This window comes from Hemiscyllium ocellatum, unplaced genomic scaffold (assembly GCF_020745735.1).
Source record: "Hemiscyllium ocellatum isolate sHemOce1 unplaced genomic scaffold, sHemOce1.pat.X.cur. scaffold_1507_pat_ctg1, whole genome shotgun sequence".
Taxonomy (NCBI): Eukaryota; Metazoa; Chordata; class Chondrichthyes; order Orectolobiformes; family Hemiscylliidae; genus Hemiscyllium; species Hemiscyllium ocellatum.
Window position 1 is genome coordinate 68,610 of NW_026867793.1, and position 7,123 is coordinate 75,732.

The window sequence follows — 7,123 nt, forward strand, 5'->3', positions numbered from 1 at the left end:
TTGACCACAAGTCCATCAGGAAGTGGTCAGCACGTAGTGTCCTTGAGACCCTTCGGGAAAAGGAGAGGGCGGATCCTGTTGAGTGGTTCCCTGAGCAGACTGTCAAAGCAATTTGGCAGAATGCCTCATCGCCAGAACTTTCTAACAAGCACCAAGACATGGCTTGGCTGGTGGTGAGAAGGGCTCTACCCGTGAGATCGTTTATGCACGCCCGGACTCTCTGCCGCACCGCACGCTGCCCTCGAAGTGGCTGCGGGGGGGACGAGACTGTCACACACCTCCTTCTGGAATGTGCCTATGCAGAGGAAGTCTGGAGAGGAATGCAGTGGTATTTGTCGAGGTTCGTCCCGAGCAGCGCCGTGACACGGGACTCCGTGCTCTACGGCCTGTTCCCCGGGACGCACACCGAGACGAATATCAACTGCGCCTGGAGGATCATCAACTCGGTGAAGGACGCTCTCTGGGTGGTCCGAAACCTGTTGATCTTCCAGCTGAAGGAGTTGACCCCGACTGAGTGTTGCAGACTGGCACATTCCAAGGTCCAAGACTACGTGTTGAGGGACGCGCTGAAGCTTGGGGCAGCTGCCGCCAAGGCGCGGTGGGGAAAGACCACCGTTTAACATCTGCCTGTCTAAAGAAGATCAGGGGGCCCATGCAGTCATTTGGGCTCTGCTGACGCCTCAGCCCAATATAAGGGCATAGGAGTGAGAAATGCACAGACTTGCATATAAAAAGGAAAATTCTAAACTGTGTATGTTAATGTGAACATATGTATGGCATTACCCAATGTACAGTGTATCAAATTATTTATGAATATTTACGAATAAAGTATATTTTGAAATAAAAAAAAAAGGATGTGTACTGCCTGCAGGATTTCCCTGGGGCAGGCTACTTCGACGTGACCTTCAGGAGCGTGAAGCATTGTGAGCAGCTCCTGAAGGTCTTCAAGGAGAAGGAAGGGGAACCTCTGTTCTCCATCTTGTCGGCGGTCCCGTTGTGTGTGCTTCCTGCGCAGAGGAGTCGGGTTGTGACAATCCAAATGTACAACCCTTACGTCCCAGCGGCAGATGTTCTCACCTTCTTGAAGAGGTATGTCCAGATTGAAAGCGAAAGCACCGATGTGTTCGATCCTTTCGGGATCTGGACCAGTAAGCGGCAGGTCAAGGTAACCCTGAGGGTCGATGCCAGCGGGAACATCCTCCACCCACCCTCCAGCTTCGCCATCGGAGGAAGCAGAGGTTACCTGACATACGCAGGGCAGCCGAAGGTGTGCCGAACCTGCGGGAGGTCAGGCCACATGGCGGCCGACTGTAAGGTGACTGTATGCCGAAATTGCAAACAGGAAGGCCACCTGACCAAGGATTGCAAGGAGGCCAAGAACTGTAACCTGTGCGGAGAGGCGGGCCACATGTACAAGGCCTGCCCAAGACGAGGAGCCGCCACTTACGCACAGATGGCCAGAGGTGGCAACACGAGCCGGGGACCGCCAAAGCACAGCAGGGCACCACAAGATAGCACGGAAACGGTGCCTGGAGACACCCAGAAGGAAGAGCAGGCGGTAGCGGAGCAGACGGCAGACAGCGGGGAGGTACAGCAGCCGATCCAAGCTCCTTCAAGGCAGACGGAGGAAATGGAAGAGGAGGAATCAAAGGAGGCAGATGACTGGATCACAGTCAGAAATAGGAAGAGGAAACCTGTCTCGGGCCCCAAAGCCACCCAGAGAAGGGGGAAACGACACCTCCAAGCCGAGGATACAGGCAGCTCTTCTGATGGTGAGGACGGGCGCAAGAAGGGTCGCCACCAGAGGAAGAGACAGAGCGCCATGGGGAGAAAGGAGGGCAGCACCACCCAAGAAGGGAAAGACGATCCCTCTGTGGGGATGGGTAAAGGCCTCCCCCTACCCGGTGAGAACCAAGAGGTGTCCACCGGCCCACAGCTCCAGGTAACTGGGAGCAGCGGTCCTGTGACAGCCCCACTGTCAGATGGAGAACTGGACGGTGCGGACCCTGGGCTTGACACAAAGACACCAGAGCGGGGAAATGGCTCCAGCGTGGAGCCGGACAGCTACCTCAGCCCTGGGATGGTCCAGCAGTTTGCCGTCACCACGGGGATGCACGCAGCTACCCCAGAGGAGCAAGACCAGCAGCAAATGGACACTATTAACCTTGTAAATTGTTAAAATGGGGTTTAAAGTTGCCAGCATCAATGTGCGTAGCATCAAATCGGCTACGCGATGTGTTTCAACGATGGCCTTCCTGGCCAGCGTTAAAGCCGACCTCCTGTTTCTGCAGGAGTGTGGGATACCGCACCTCAGCAGCTACAGGAGATGGTCGAGCTTGTGGGCCCATGGGCAGTCAGTTTGGTCGGGGGGCAACGATAGCCGCGCCTCCGGCCTGGGTATCCTGTTGCGAGGAAGCAACTTCACCATCTCCGAGGTTAAGGAGGTGGTGGGCGGGCGCCTCCTCGTCGCCGACGTTATGTACAGGAATGCTCCCCTGAGACTGATCAATGTGTACGCCCCAGTGGGTAAGAGTGAACGGTTGGCCGTCCTGCAGCAGCTTCCACTGTTGCTGGCTACGTCCAGGCCGGTCATTCTGGCCGGAGACTTCAACTGTATCATTGATGCAGATGGACGATCCGGCGGGGGGGACAGTAAACTGGACGCCACGTCCAGAGCCCTGATGGACGCGGTAAAAGATGCCAAGCTGCACGACGTCTTCAGCACCCCTGCAGACGGAGCGCAGCGTAGATACACCTGGTCACGGGCAGACGGGTCTATCCGCTCAAGGATAGATTACCTGTTTGTGTCCCGAACGCTCTCGGTCAGATCCACCGACGTCAAGCCGGTGTTCTTCTCTGACCACTGCCTCCTGCTGGCCGACTGTCACCTACAGGACGAGCAGCGGGCGGGTAAGGGAACGTGGAAGCTGAACACTAAGCTGTTGACCCCGGGAAACATTGAGGAGCTCAAGAGGGACTACGCAGGTTGGAGAACCGTGAAGCCCCTCTTTGAGTCTCCAGCAGACTGGTGGGAAACAGTTAAAGGGAACATCAAGAGGTTCTTCATCCTCAAAGGTGTTCAGGAGGCGAGAGAGAGGCGGGGAAAACTGTCCCAGCTCCAGGAAAATATGCAGAACCTGCTCCTGCTGCAGACGATGGGGGTCGATGTCACGGAGGACCTCAAGGAGGTGAAGGGCCAGCAAGCCTCGCTCTTTGCCTCAGAGGCCTCCAAGATAATCTTCCGGTCCAGGGTCCGCTCGGTGGAGCAGGACGAGACGTGCTCACGTTTCTTCTTCCAGAAGGTGCACAAAGGGAGCTCTGTGCTCAGCAGCCTGAAGGAAGAAGACGGCTCGACAACGTCATCTCAGGCTGACGTCATGAGGATCAGTAAATCCTTCTATGCCAGTCTGTATGACGCGAAGCCGACCGACAGCGCGGCCTCCCAGTCGTTCCTGTCGTCTATCACGGAGGTCTTAGACGACAGAACACGCGAGAGGCTGGACCAGCCGCTATCTCTGGACGAGCTGACCAAGGCCCTCGAGTCCTTCGAAAAGAATAAAACTCCCGGAAGCGATGGCTTACCGGTCGAGCTCTATTCCGCTCTGTGGGACTTGATTGGCCAGGACCTGCTGGAGGTGTATGTCAGTATGCTTCGGGCAGGTACCATGAGCGAATCCATGAGGAAAGGCATCATCACCCTCATCTATAAGCGGAAGGGGGAGAGCGAGGAACTCAAAAATTGGAGACCGATCACACTGTTGAATGCAGATTACAAAATCCTGTCAAAGGTAATTGCCAACCGGGTCAGGTCTGCTCTGGGGTCGGTGATTCACCCTGACCAAACCTGTGCTGTGCCAGGCAGGAAGATCGCTGAGAGTCTCGCACTCCTCAGGGATACGATCGCCTACGTGCAGGACAGAGGGTTGGACGCCTGCCTGATCAGCCTGGACCAGGAGAAAGCCTTTGACAGGATATCACACATGTATATGAGAGATGTTCTCTCCAAAATGGGCTTTGGGGAGGGAATCTGCAATTGGATCAGACTGCTCTACACCAACATCGTAAGTGCAGTCTCAATCAATGGGTGGGAATCAGATAGCTTCCCAGTCAGATCTGGAGTCAGGCAGGGCTGCCCTCTCTCTCCTGCCTTGTTTGTGTGCTGCATAGAGCCATTTGCCGAGTCCATCAGGAAGGATGCGAGCCTGAGAGGGGTGACTATTCCGGGCAGCGGGGGCCAGCAGGTTAAGGCCTCCCTGTACATGGATGACGTCGCCGTTTTCTGCTCGGATCCGCTGTCCGTGCGCAGACTCATGTGCATTTGTGACCAGTTCGAACGGGCCTCGGGGGCCAAGGTAAACATTTACGTATGTATGGCATGACCAAATGTACAGATCATCAAATTATTTTATGAATAGAGTATATTTTTGAAATAAATAAAAAGGTGGCGCTCCCAGGACGAGGTGATCCCATTGCACTTTGGGTGTGCCGACGCCTGCGATGTCCCCACAGGTGGGATACTCGACTGCAACATTTGTGGTAGTGGGGGACTGCGTTCGCGCTCTCCCCTGATTTCCAAACGCAAGATAGAATCAGAGTTGTGTTTTCCCAGTAGGCGGTGCTGTTCTGCTACAATTTGTCCCTGCTCTGTTAACTCCTCCAAATTTGCTGGAACAGTCTTTGGTGTACCTTTCTTCCCTCTCCAATCTCAAGGATGCTACGTGCTGACCACTTCCTGATGGACTTGTGGTCAAAGGTGTTTTCCTTCATAAATTTCTCCACGAAGGACAGGTGACACGGAACGGTCCAACTACTCGGAGCGTTCCGCGGCAGCGAGGCCAGGCCCATCCTTCGCAACACCGGGGACAGGTAGAACCTCAGTACGTAGTGACACTTGGTATTTGCGTACCGGGGATCCACGCACAGCTTGATGCAGCCACACACAAAGGTGGCCATCAGGGTGAGGGTGGCATTGGGTGTATTTTTCCCCCGTTGCCCAGATCTTTGTATAGCGAGTCCCTTCGGACCAGGTCCATCTTTGATCTCCATACAAAATGGAAGATGGCCCAGGTGACTGCGATGACACAGGTTCTGGGAATAGGCCAGACCTGCGCCACATTTCACAACACTGACAGTGCCTCACACCTGATGACCAGGTTTTTACTTACAGGTTTCGCTCGTTGGCATTCCACATCAATCTGAAAAGTTGTGTTAGTAAATTACATCTGTGCCCCCTTTATTTATCATAGACTTTCAATATCCTCTCTACTTGTATCCGACTCTCTGTGGAGAATGGGGAGGGAGCTGATCTCCCCGTGTAAACATGTCACGCTGCAAGCGCGCCTCATCACCACCAGCAGCTCGATTCGACATCTCCGTTCACATTGCTGCAGATCGCTGACAACATTATAATCCGACCCAGTTGACAAACTGACAACTGTTTCGCTACTTGCACCGCAAATGATGACAAATCGTTCCAAATCGTACGGGTGGCACAGTGGATCAGTGGTTAGTACGGCTGCCTGGTGGCACCAGGGAGCTGAAGCCAGTTCCAGCCTTGGGCGATCGTCTGCGTGAATAATCTTTACGTACAGACGTAGCTACTAAAGCAGGTCGCTTCCGTACAGTAGTTTGCGAAGAAACAAACAGAGATGGAGGTTTCACTCTATTCAGGAAACAGACCAAAGACATTTCTTTCTTGTTCAAGAAAATATTTGGATCAATTTGATGCGTCGGGGGTGGGGCGGGGGTTGGGAAGGGGCTGTGGGGGCTGATCTGATAGCCATTTGACATTGGCTGAGTCATGGGATCCCACAACCTGACTTGACTGGTCATTCTCCTGGCAGCGAGGCCGATGGCAGCAAAGCTGCTCCAGCGATGGTGGAATGGCAGCAGCGGAGTCTTCCAGGTGATGTCTGCCACCAAAGTGGGCCTGGTGTCCTGGCCTGGCCTGGCCTGGGAGCAGAGCCGGGGCCTGTGGGTAAAAGGGCGAGTGTGGGTTCAGTGGCGTTAGCAGAGTGGGCCCAGCGGTGAAGAGATGGCTCCTACAGTGGAGTGAGGTCTATATTGTTGGCTCCATCCTCAGCTGCACTGAGGCAGTCGGGGGGAGCAGTGTGGGCGGGGGGGAATTGGGGCTGGCATAGACTGGGCAGGAAAGACTAACATTCTGAACATTTTACTTTATTTTTCTAATTTATTCCTATGAACTATAATGCTGGAATATGTCATTCTTACCTCATTGTATTTTGTTTCCTAAGAATTCGATCTTAAGGATCTGTACCTCAGTCCCTCAGATGGTGCTGTAATGGGGGCGACTGTAAACTTTTCACTGTACTCATTTGAATACACGTGGCAATAAAGCCAATTCAATTTGACACAGATACAGAGAGAAAGTGCAGAGAAAAATCAACTCTAACATATGAGAGGTCCATTTGTGAGTGTGATAACAGCGGGGAAGAAGCTGTTCTTAAATCTGTCGATACTTGTTTTCAAAACTGTGTCCCCAGAACATGACCAGTCTGGCAATTGTACCACCCGACCACAACTCCATTGATTCTGGACAAGCCCAGGGGATTGGAAAACTGGCAATGTCATTTTTTTTTATTTCGAATGGCAGTGGGGTGAAACAGAAACAGACAACTGTTAGTGGTTAGCACTGCTGCCTCACAGCGCCAGAGACCCGGGTTCATTTTCCACCTCAGGCGACTGACTGTGTGGAGTTTGCACATTCTCCCCGTGTCTGTGTGGGTTTCGTCCGGGTGCTCCAGTTTCCTCCCACAGTCCAAAGATGTGCAGGTCAGGTGAATTGGCCATGCTAAATTGCCTGTAGTGTTAGGTAAGGGGTAAATGTAGGGGTATGGGTGGGTTGCGCTTCGGCGGGTCGGTGTGGACTTGTTGGGCCGAAGGGCCTGTTTCCACACTGTAAGTAATCTAATCTAATCTAAGTAATCTAATCTAATCTAAACTATAAAGCCAGTTAGCTTCATGTTTGATTTGGGGGGAAATGTTAAAATCTATTAAAGGAGGTAATAGCAGAGTGTTTAGAAATAGATAATATCATCAAGGGTTTCCTGACGCAGTATGTCGAAGGGCTGTCAAGAGGGGAGGCCACACTGGACCTGGTGCT

At 53.2% G+C, this 7,123-nt stretch overlaps 1 pseudogene; it reads left to right on the forward strand.

Annotated features, from left to right (window-relative positions):
• The first annotated feature begins 4,430 nt into the window (after nucleotides 1–4,430).
• On the forward strand, nucleotides 4,431–4,568 carry LOC132810033 (U1 spliceosomal RNA; annotated as a pseudogene).
• Nucleotides 4,569–7,123: the final 2,555 nt, after the last annotated feature.